Raw genomic sequence first — 12,735 nt, forward strand, 5'->3', positions numbered from 1 at the left:
CTTTTGACGAAACCACCACTAATCAAAAAACTGTGTGTCCAAAATTTTCAAATCTGAGCGCCCAAGTTTAGGAGCCCAGTCCATATTTAGGCACCTAAGTGAAGCGACCAGATCTTCAGAAGCATTTAGCACCCGACAGTTCCCATTGCTCAGGGAATTCTTCATTGGATGGGATAGTGAACAAGTCTACATATATCAGACGGAAATAAAAAGTTAGGTCCCTTGAAATAAAATCCAGATATGTCTGAGTGCCTTCCTGCCCTTCAGAAACAGCATCAAAGTATCACAATAAGTGTATCCATGCATTTATTTGGACCTAGCAATACTAACTGGTAGCTAAAAGGCTGTCACTTCTGCTCTTAATGCTTTTGTATCACTGTGCTTGATGTAATAAGTAGGGCTGGCCAGAAAAAAATAATTGTTTGACAACATTTTTTTTTTTTTTAAAGGTTTTGAAATTTGTCATCATCCCACATTGGAACAAAAGCAAGATCTTTGAAAAATGTTATGAAAAATCTTGAGAAACAACCATCCCCAGAATAGCCAATAACCAGGGCAGTCCCTGTTCTGCATCAGCAGAGCAGGGATTTGACTCCTGGTTTCCCACATTCCAGGTGAGTGCCCTAACCACTAGGATATTGGCTTTTCTGGGGTGGCGGTCTCTCTCTTTCTCTTGTTAAGAGCAGACCCGAGAAACCTCCTCAAACAAAAGTTTGCATCAAAACTGATAAATTTCCATGAAACGTTTCAGTTTTGACAAAATGACATTTTTCTACAGAAAAAAAATTGGCATTTTTTTTTTTTACCATCTCTAATAGCTACCAAATTTCAAAGGAAAAAAACACACATTTATCTCATGAGCATGTTGCTAAAATATCAAGCATTTCTAAAAATTAACTATTTCAAATGCTTAAATAAACTTGTGTACTAAATTTAAAAAAAAAAAAAAAAAATCAAGCAACTAGAGACAAAGTTCTCTCTCTTCCGAGTAAGAATCTTCTAAACATTTAACTCTAAAGTAACTTTTTCCAACAGCAGATTTACCAGCTACAAGCATTCAGAAATCAGGAGTCAGTCCCCCTTCACCTCCTCCCCCAAATCATGAGTTAGTCTTAAAAATCAGGAGATTTTTAAAAAAAATTTTTTTTGGAAGCTTTTCATTAGCTGTCTGGTTTTTGAGCCTTTACGATTCACATGTTTTTCTGTGCAACTGTGAGGGCTAGAAACTTTTTTTTTTTTAAATTGAAAGCTAAGATTGCCACATTATCATATGGGAACTGGGTTTTTAAAAGACATGCCAAATATCAGGGGACATGGCAATGTACAGCTGCTCTGGCTTAATTCTGACAGCTTTGGAAATAGAAAGTGGGAGGAAATTATTGTCCTCTCCTCCCCAGAGACAGGACACACACATTTTCTTTGATCAATATACAAGAAAGGAATTTACTTTCAGAACAAAACCATGAACTCTGAAGACACTGCCCAGTCACTGGAAGTTGGAGCTCTCATTAGAAATGGTGTAAAGCAGATGCTTTCCTCTGTGGTCCTCCTTCCCCTGCCTTGTCCTTCCAAATCCCCGGGGTACTAGAGGTTTATTTTACTGAGCCCATATTGGTAATCTCTTGGTCACTGTAACAGAGAAAAGCAGCAAGATGCGTATGCTACGTTCTACACAAAAATTCTGTTAGAATTGTCTCAAAAAATCTTATACCAGACATTATAAAGTAATAATGCTCTTTGCAAGAGGGCAGGCTGGCATAAGCGAAGCTTTTGAGAGGTCATTTGAAAAGACACCCTGTCAAGTAGCTTTGGCCCAGAAATTTCTTTGCTCCAATCGGTGAGGAAGTCTCTCTAAATTCTCCATAGTTAAGAGAGCTTTTTAAAAAAAGTAAATTCCCCTTTGCTATGATTGATGAATAAACCAAATAGCCACCATTTTTGCAAGTTCACAAAAAAAAAAAAAAAAAAAAAAAAAAAAAAAGTGTTTTTACATGTCCCCAGCTCAGTAGTGATCAGAAAGAAGTGTTTACTCTATATTTAGGGTCTCAGCTGTAACTCTAAAACTTAGTACGTATCAGACCAAAGTACTGGGAATGAGCTACAAATACAATAGATTTCCCTTTTAAAAAAAAATGAATTGCATGGCACAATTGGACAAAGCCATCTGCTGCCAATTGTCTTGGCAACAGGTAGGCTTGTTGCTGGCAGTTGTCAAAAAAGAGCACATGCAGTACAGCTGTTACAGTTGCTATAATATTGGCAGCTATCTAGCTTCAGTCCTTCTATCCCATTGCTTCTTCCTTCCAAATCACTAAAGGCTGGATTATGGCCTATGTGCTGTCAGGCAAATCAGAGGAGGAGCCAAGAGACCACACAGCAGCTGGAGTTTCCAGAAGGAATTCTGGCTAATCTGATAAGGATGCAGTATTTCTCTCACATCTATACCCAGCCAGCTGAGATGGTGTGGAAAGAATAGTAAGGACATGACTCCATCTTCACATACCACCTTTCTGGCACTTACACTTGCAGGGGTAGGAGCAGGGATAATGTTCTGAACTACGATTCTGGTCAGCCCCTGTACAGATGTTCAGGGGTGATAAGGGAAGATCTTTCCTAATTCTCAAAGTGGCTCGACAGTGAAAGCATAGAAATGTACGACTGGAAGGGACCTTTGTAGGTTACCTAGTCCTGTCCCCTGCACTGAGACAGGACTAAGTATTATCTCAACCATCCCTGACAGGTGTTTGTCTAACCTGTTCTTAAAAACCACTCTAGGTAATTTGTTCCAGTGCTTAACTATCCTAATAGTTAGGAAGATTTTCCTAATATCGAACCTAAATCTCCTGTGCTGCAATTTAAGCCCATTACTTTTTGTCCTGTCCTCAGTGATTATGGAGAACAATTTATCATCCTTCTCTTTATAACAATCTTTACGTACTTGAAGATTGTTATCATGTCCCACCTCAGTCATCTCTTCTCTAGACTACACAAACCCAATTTTTTCAATCTTTCCTAATAGGTCTTGTTTTCTAGACCTTTAATCATTTTTGTTGCTCTTCTCTGGACTTTTTCCAGTTTGTTCAGATGTTTCCTGAAGCATGGTGCTCAGAACTGGACTCAACACTTCACTGAGACCTTATTAGTGCTGAGAAGAGTGGAAGAATTATTTCTTGTGTCTTATATACAGTACTCCTGCTAATGAAGTTTTCATTTGAGAGGCACTGAGAGAGAAGGAATGTAAACAGAATATACAACTAGCTGCTTTTCAGCCTAAATCCCCATCACTGTTATTCACTGAAGGGGGTCAAATTATAATAATGAATTGCCACAAACATGGAACAATGGAAGAGCATGCAGGATATTATGCTACTCAGCTGGCAGTTTAGGATTTGAGCATGAGTTTTCTGATATTTACAATTTTCCTTAAAGCCCAAGCTTCCAGAGTCATGTGTTTACATAATAATCTCAGTTTTCATCATAAAAAAAGTGAATTTCTAACCATCATGAACATGGAAAAAGGTTTGAAAATGTGAATGATAATGACACCAAAAACCAGTAACAAATAAAAGAACCCAAAACTTAATGGATGAAATCCTGGTTCCATTGCAGTCAACGGCAAAAGGCCCATTGGCTTCAGTGAGACCAGGATTTCACCTGGGGTGACCAGATGTCCTAATATTCAGAGCATTTTTTTTTTCTCTCTCTCTCTCTCTCTCTCTTTTTTTTTTTTTAAACACGTAGGCACCTATTACCCACCTCACCCCATCCCAATTTTTCACACTTCCTATCTGATCACCCTAATTTCACCTGTTGTCTTTTGCTCTTTACATAACAAAAAAAACATGAAAAACCACATCTGGATCCTACATAGTCATATTTACTAAATCATTATATATATAAACACACGAAGGGTAGTTACATACATACTGCTGCTCTGGCTGTTTTCTGGTAGTTTCTAAAATAAAAAATATAGTGAGTACCACTAGAGGGCTTAAAAAAGGGATACTACCCAATTCCTATAAACTAAACTTTTTTTTCCCCCAAAAAGAATCTAAAGATTTTTAGGTCAATCTGATGTTTTGGAGTGAGAAGGTGACTTATGATTTTATAAGTTTGGGTTTGGCAGAACTGAACATATTGAAAGTGAATGCAGATTTATTGTACCTATAGACCATGGAGCCTAATGTACAATACGTCAATCAGAGAGGACACAGTTGATCTGATAACATCCACTCTCTGAAGACAAAAGGATCAAATAGATGTTCGGGAGACAGCAAAAAAACAAAATCTTTCATACAAGCTAGAGGAACAAAAAAACCCCACAGCAATCAGCCTCCTTGCTTAAGTGAAAGAAAGGTCACTGGGATGCTTGCCTGTTAGCTGTGCAGGTTCTCAATCACTATTAATTGGAATCAAAGAAGCCCTTCCTAGAGACTTTTGCATCTCCTCCAAACATTGAGATTGGGAGCTCAGGGAACTGTAACCAACCAGACACACCAGAAGGAGTCCTTTGATCTACCCATCTGAGATATAAAATCTGCTTTGAAAAGCAGAGGAGGAGAAGGAGGAAAGATCTTTAGAAAGACGTACGCTGCTTCTCAAAGTCAAAAAAGAAAGGTAGCTTAGACCTGTATAATCTTACAGCAAAGGTGAGGTTCACTGTACAGCCCTGCAGCAGGACTGGGATCCCGAAGGTCCTACATGACCCACTGCCACAATAGCGGGAGCGGAATAAAAATTCAACAAACAATGCGGGAGCGGAAGCGAGTATTGTGGGGTGTGATGGGAGCGGGATTAAAAAAAATAGTCTCATGCGGGGCTCTAGCTCATTAGTACCCATGTAAATTAGCTAGCCTTAATGGCACAAATGCTTAGGTGCACATACTCAGTTGGCATGCAGCAGAGACTCCGTCTGGTTGGTGGTAAGAATACTCTGCACTTCTACAGTGCCTTTTATTCCAGGATCTGAAGGTGCTTTACAAACATTAACTAAGCTTTGGAACACCCGTGTGAGGTAGGTAAGAGTATCACTTCACCTCTCACTGAAACGAAGCTACCTCTGGAGTGGAACATAGCAGCTGCTTAACAGCAAACAGACATGCTACACAATCCTTTTGAAAAGTAAGGCTGGAGGGTGCTGGGCATGTAACTGGGTATATGAGCCTTACATAAAGAAACATACTGCATTAATTTGAAACGGCAAAAGTGAACAGCACATTCCCTAGCTATAGAAAGACTAATAAATATGGAGAGATGCTTCCAAAGCATAGATCTAAAGATGGAGTGCCTGCTGCTGTAGACCTAGCACAGACATTCCTTGCTTTCTCCAATCCATTCTCTTTTCTTTTTTGTCCTGCAACATGATAGTCTCTCTAACGGCAACTGCAACTCATCCAGAATGCTACAACAACACGGTACTAAGACATTGAGAGTATTACACACTATTAAACTGTAAACAATATAGGACTGTATTTTTATATAGGTTTGGGTGGCATTTTCAAAAGTGCTTAGCATCAGCCCAATCCAACTCCCATTAAAGTCAATGGCAACTTTACAACAGAATTAGCAGAATTAGGCCAATGCCAAGTGCTTTTGAAAATCCTGTAGGTTCCTTTTTATTTAAGCTGCTCTTATTTCCCGTGTTGTGGTTTATATTATTCCTACAAACCCTTGATTAATATACAATCTCAGGTTCCAGCCCTGCAGAAATTGATGCAGTTGCTTAACGAAAGCCACATGAATAGTCCCATTGAAGTCAACGTGATTATTCATATGCTGAAACACACACACAAGTGTTTGCGGAATCAGGGCATTCCATTGTAAAACAGGATATAGTTCATTTTGTGCATTATGGATTCAATGGAAAAAGCCCAACATAAATGCAGTATTAGGGTTCTGAGATTAAAGTCTGGAAATTCAATGTCAGACTGTAGTTCACACGGCACCCATTACTCTTTCCTATTGTACATATGTAGTAGTTTGTATTACTGTTTATACAGGTAAATTTATGCCCTAATGTACATGTAAAATATTACCAGGCTTTTGTTTCCCACAGCAACTACAACTTGGAAGTACTTGTCTTTTGAGCATTTAAATTATCAATCATAATAATACAATGAAGCAGTTTTTTGCACTGAAATTCAATTTGAAATGCATTTTTCTGAACAAACAAAGCCAACGTCCAGACTGATCTTGTACTGAAATAGCTCTGCTTCTCAGTATGTACTGAAAAATTAGTGGAAAATCATTTACTAATGCTCAGGCACAATATTTGATTTTTCAAATGTAACATTTTCTATACCATGTTTTTTTCTAACATGTCAAGAGGCCTTGTCCTCAGTGTCCATGGCAAGTGTGAAGATTTAAAATTAACCCCTTTGGGAATTATTCATGCACAAAAGATGACAACTGAACAATAAGCTAATGTGTGAAAAACACTATTTCATCCCATATTCTGATAAAATATTATTTGGCTGGTTTTGAGTTATCAAACTCATTCATACTCATCCCACACTAAAATAATTCACCTTTTGGTTAAGAATAAGCACTAGAAATTTCAACTCAAAAAGTAATTTCTTCAGAAAAGTTAAAATTCACTAAAAATAGGGAAAAGAACCTCCTCTTAATGCTCTGATCATAGCTCCATAGTTAATATAGATGTACAATATCCCTGAGTAGGTGATATTTGCAAAATAAATAAATACTCCCCATCACACATTTTCTTCATATCTGAAAATGGCTGAACTATTTTCGCTCGAAAAAAAAAAAAAAAAAAAAAAAAAAAAAATCTTTTTCAGGCTTAGCACAAAGATGAAATACTTTAGCCTGAATGGTCAAAATTTGAATGGAAACCCGTAGGCAACCTTAATTCTAGACACTGTTCCGTGCGCCCACACATTATTTTGTTAGGCAATATACATGCACTGAAAATGTGGACAGTACTCATGCAAGTTAAATGCCTGGCATCAGCAAGTCTGATAACATATGTACAGTCTCGACTATAAGCATCTTGCTTATGAGCGACCGTGTTTTATATAAACAGGGAGATGTACCCGGTTCTCTCTTAATTACATGGAAAATCCTCTCAACGATCCAAAAGCTCAATTATCTGTACTTATCATTCAATGCACCCAACAGCATTTGGGTATTTGAGGTTGTTTTGCATTTGCTGCTTGACTCATTTACAATCACTACCATGGATGTAATGCTCTATCATATGTAATTTCACTGCCAATACTTAATTTTCAGTATATAGAACTTCAGTGTGGATCACACTGGCGTTCTTCGGGGATGTGTTTTTTGTTTTGTTTTTTTTTAAAAAATATATTAGACCATAAAACTGAGATCTAGCCTTATTCTCTGAGGAACAGTTGCACAACTGAGCTCCTGCTACAAAAAACAAATATGTTAATAAGATCAATTAATTAGCTGTTAGGATTAAGTAGCAGATCTTGGTTACTTGCTAGTTAATAAACAAAAATGTGGATAGCAGACAATTACAATCAGCCAATAGGTTTTACTGTTGTTTTTAATGCTGGAAATCACAGGATAGCAGTGCCACTTGTCTTTAATAATAAGATTCTAATTCAGCCTCCCAATCTATAACTTTCCTGAGTGTGCAGGATCTATACTCTCTATACAGTGGGAATTTTTTCATTTATAATTGGAAAAGAGATACTATACTTCATTTTTCATTATTTGTGTGATGTTGGAAACTGATGTGGGAAAGTCATGAAAATGAAGGGCTGACAGCACAAGATAGAGCTGAGGACAGTGCATGGTGAGGCAATGAAAGCTGCCCCCATGTATCTATACTATTGTACCTCAGCTCTAACCCACAGCACCTCCCATTCATTCCAGTATGGGGCTTATTAAACAGCAGCTTCAAACTGTGGCAATCTATTCAAATGTTTTAGGCTTGTGAACCAATATGATTCCACTGCATTTATTTTCCTCTGTGACCCAAGCAGGAGTTGAACCTTGCATTAACCCAATGCATCACCTTACACCATCTAAAGAGCCATTCTTTGTATAAGAAATGCACTAACTCAAAAAAACCCTTGTGCTTTAATTTTAGTGGCCCCAACCAAACAAATAAAAAAAGCAATATAAATGTTAATGAGAAGCTGTCTGCTTCACTTTATTTAAAAGTCAAACTAATCCTATAATCCTAACAAACCAAAATATTAGGCTATGCTCAATTGCAACATAAAGATGTCAGGATGGTGCCTGTCTAAAAGGAACAACAAGAACAGGAATCTGGTCAGCTAACATCCAAAGGAAAGTCTGAGTCCCAAGGAAAATGGAGTCAGGATAGACTCGGCAACAAAGATGTTTTGGAAAAGTTACCCAATCTCAAGGGAGAGTGGATCTTTGTTGAAAAAAGAAGCTTCCATTTCTGTTCCAAGGTGGAAATCTCATTGCACACTGGACAAGGGAGTAAGAAGTAGAACACACTCTCACATTCCAGGAAGAAGCATTGCCTATGTAGTGTAGCTTGTAGCTTTAATAGATTTCCTCTCTAAATCAGTGTTTGTTTTTTAGATATATAAAAATTATATATCAGCCATTGAAGTATTAACGATAGCCAACAAGTCAGCTAATACACTGCTTTCAAAACAGACAAATGGATGTTTGCAAAGACAAAAAGAAAGAAGATAAAAGGAGTTCATATTTTTCCCCAGTGACGCTTGAATGTTCTGCCATTTCATTTACACTAAAGTGGAATTATTACACACAGAAAAATTCGTTGAGCTCTTTGTAACATAATATCCCATTAGTGTAAATCCATCTCACAACGTTCCAGTATGGGCTTTGAATTGGGCCACTGGAAGAGGTGAAAAGGAGTCTTGAAGACAAATATCAAAGCCGGATATACATAACCCCAAGCAGAGCTTATTCTGTGATTCAGCTGACTAAAGCATGGACACTGAGGTACCAGGATTCTGTTCCAGAGAATGACTGTTAATTGTCTCCAGTCACCCCCAAACCAACTGTACCCAAGGTCTAGCTGAATACCAACCAGATCCCTCTGGATTTAGGACCCAATTCTCATGCTGACTAGTACCTTACTCCACAAGCAATCTCACAAGCAGGTGGCAGAATTGGTTCTTTAATAAATCCGAAAATTAATTAGGAGACCTTATCTCCTCTGGTCAAAAAGTGGGGGGGGGGGGGGGGGGGGGGGGGGGAAACAAAAACAAAAACCTCCCAAACCAAAGCATTCAGAGTATTTGTTAGAGGGAATGTGTGCACTAAAGTGCCAAGAATGCTATTTAATTTCCGACCATATAGAAAAAGCTTCTTCAGTGACAAGAGTGATGATGTTATGCCAATATCCAAAAAGGGCAAGCAAGATGACTGGAGTCATCATAGGCTGGTAAGCTTGACATCAGTCCCCATCAAAATAACAGAAAAGCAGATACAGGATTCATCAGATAAAGAATTAAAGGGCAGGAATATAATTAATGTCAAACAACAGGCTTTAATGGAAAATAGATCTTTTTGAACAACCTTCATTCATTCTTGATGAGATTAGACATTTGGTTGATAAAAGTAACTGAGTACATATAATATACTTAGACTTTTACAAGGTGTTTGACTTAGCACTGCACAATACTGTTAAAAAAGTAGCACTGTACATATCAATAAAGCACACATTAAATAGATTAAGAACTAGCTAAGTGAAAAAAGGCACAATTTTTTAATAGGCAGGGTAATTTACCACTGGAACTATTTCCTAAGGATTGCAGTGGATTTCCTATCACAGAATATTTTTAAATCAAGACTAGATGTTTTTCCAAAATACAAGATCTAGTTCACACAGGAATTAATTCAAGGAAGTCCTGTGGCCTGTGTTATACAAGAAGTCACACTAGATAATCACAGTAGTCCTTTCTGGCTTTATAATCTTTGAATATATGAATTTACAGATCTCAAAAAGTAGTGGTCAATGGAGAATCATCATTGAATGCGGGTGTGTCTAGAGGCGTTGCAAAGGGATTGGTACTAGGGCCAATGCTATTCAATGTTTTCATCAATCATGTGGAAGTAAGTATAAAATCACTGTTGATAAAATTTGCAGATGACACGATTGGTGGAGTGGTAGATAATGATGAGGACAACGCAATCATACAGAGCAATCTGGATTGCTTGGTAAGATGAGCCCATTCAGACAAAATGCACAGTTATTCATCTAGTCATTCATTCACCAGAAAAGCAGGCCATACCTACAGAACAGCAGATTGTCTAGGAAAGCAGTGATTCTGAAAAGGGAATTAAAGATTATGATGAAAAGCAACTCACCCTGCGCTCCCGGTGTGATGCTGAGGCAATAAGAGCTAATGTCACCCTTGGATGTATAAATAGGGGAGTAGAGAATAGAAGTAGGGAGGGGATATTATCTCTGTATACTGCATTGGTGAGAGGTACTGGAATACTGCACACACTTCTGATGTTCACATTTTAGAAAAGATGTTGAAAAATTAGAAAGGGTGCAAAGAAGATCCACAAAAGAGGGTCGAGGACTGAAGAAAATAACTTACCGAGGCAGACTTTAAGAGCTCAATCTGTTTATCTTACCAAAAAGAAGATTTAGAGGTGACTTGATGACAACGGACAAATCCATTGTGAGGTGAGGGAAGGGGAAATACCAGATACTAAAGAGCTCTTTAATCTAGTGGAAAAAGGCATAACAAGAACCAATGTTTGGAAGCTAAAGCCAGATGAACTAAAATTACAAATTAGACACAAATGTTTGAGAGACAGATTAATCATGGGAACCACTACCCAGGGGAAGTGGTGGATTCTCCATCTCTTGATATCTTCAGATCAAGACTGGATGCCTTTCTGGAAAATACTTTTTAGTCAAACAGAAGTTATACTTTAGCCAAACACAAGTTACTGAGCTAAATACATGGATAACTGGGTGAAATTTAATGGCCTGTGATATACAGGTTAGCCTAGATGATCTAGCCACCCCTCTGGCCTTAAACTCTATGACATCAATACTTCTTTCAGTGACGATCTTCCCTATTACTGCATTCCACAGGTCCAGTCCTGAGAAATACTGAACACCTAAAACGGTCAATTGGATTTGCATGATCTTAGCACCTCTCAAGAGGAGGCTCTATATGACTCACCCCACCACCATCATAGAAGATCAAGACTTAAAACAGATCCCCCCATCACTTCCTTCCCAATCCAAAAATCTACCATCACAATAGGGCTAACCGCATCCTATCCTACCAAGGGAGAATGCAGATATTCTACAACACTTTGGTGGCTAATTGAATAGGCAACTTAATACATAACTGTTGTCATGTAGCAGTCTGGCAGCCAAGTGCAACAGAATCTGAAGAGTTGCCCACATAGCATCTGTGCAGCAACCTACAGATACACATTCTGGAGCAGATTCTCTGCTGGAGCAAATTGGCACAATCCCTTTGAAGTCAATGGAACAATGACAATTAACACCATCTGAGCATCTGCCGCTCTCTGTGCATCTTCTATCTGGGAATTAACAGGTCGCGGGTTCATTTTTTAACAAAACCTTGGAGATACTTGGTGCTCCAATTCTCTAGATGGTGGAAAGGTTGACTAGGAAAAACCAGGGACATCCGGAATACTCAGTAATTAGAATCTTTTAATTAAATTCCCACCCCGTCCTCCCTAAAACTACCATGCAGATTAAAGAAGGAATCCCAAAAGACATCCAAATGACTAGTCCTAAATGCTATGTCCTTGTGAGACATTATTAGTAAGACTTATAAAAACAGATTTAGATAGTGTTGCCAACCTTCAGCCAATTTACTGCAGGTCTCATGATATTCAACGTTATACTTAAAGCTCCAGGTTCTGGAAAAAAATGATTACATGAGAATTTCAGCTTTTATATTAAAAAGTAGTAAGTTTTCATGGTTGCAGAGAAAAGCTTGAAAATGTAACTCGAGTGTATCCTAAATGTTCATAAACCAAAAAGCAAATAAAGAGAACCTGAAGTTTAGTTTTGTTTGGGGAAAAAAAAACCCACTGCATTATTTTTAAGACAACCTCCTGATTTTTGAGGGCCTGAACTCATAATTTTTGAATGTTTGAGGTTTTCAATAGTGTAAGTGATCATATATGGTTAACAGGATATCATCAAATTGAATTCTAGTCCATTTTTAAAACAAAAGTAATTTGAAGTATTATACCCCATTCTTATGTCCTTCAGGCTACATTTGTGGTTTCACAATCACATTTTCTTATTTTAAAAAATTGTTCCTCTCTCCACACAAACATAGATAGATATATTCTATTTCATCACAACACAAAGAGCTTCATTCCTTTTAGGGCATCAGGTCCCATTGTAGGATAGGCTTTCCTATGGCTGGGTTTCATTACATTCGTGATGTTTACCTGTTGCCATAAGTCCCAACCATTATATACGTATAAGTTATTTTTAAAAATGTCTTCCTATCTTAGAAAAATTCTAATAAAAAAGAAAAATTGCAGGAGACAAAATTTATCAGTTTCAGGCTAGGATTCACCAAAACATCTGAAGGTATTCTAGTATCCATCCTCTTATAATTAATCAATTTTTTATTTAAAAAAGAAAAAAATCTGCAGAATTGAGAAAATGGGTAAAGCTTAGAGTCATTACACATAATTGCCCCAGAAGGATAAAGATGTTCAAATACTCTTTAAAGAAATTAATGGAACTGGTTTCAAAAATTAAGTTCTGGCTTTTTTGCT

General features: G+C 37.7%; 1 protein-coding gene across 5 annotated transcripts in view; it reads right to left on the bottom strand.

The window, feature by feature from the left end:
• Nucleotides 1-12,735, bottom strand: part of LARGE1 (LARGE xylosyl- and glucuronyltransferase 1) — a 358,507-nt gene that overhangs the window by 223,355 nt on the left and 122,417 nt on the right. The window contains exon 1 of one of the 5 annotated variants that reach the window (XM_067559398.1): nucleotides 1,448-1,792. The exons of the other annotated variants lie outside the window; for them this stretch is intronic. The gene's annotated coding sequence lies outside the window, so the exon portion shown is untranslated. Of the gene's footprint in view, nucleotides 1-1,447; nucleotides 1,793-12,735 lie in introns of those variants that run through there. 5 annotated transcript variants of the gene reach the window in all.

The sequence above is a fragment of the Emydura macquarii genome, unplaced genomic scaffold, assembly GCF_026122565.2.
Source record: "Emydura macquarii macquarii isolate MOO-44397 ecotype Brisbane River unplaced genomic scaffold, CSIRO-AGI_Emac_v2 contig_2205, whole genome shotgun sequence".
NCBI classification, from domain to species: Eukaryota; Metazoa; Chordata; order Testudines; family Chelidae; genus Emydura; species Emydura macquarii.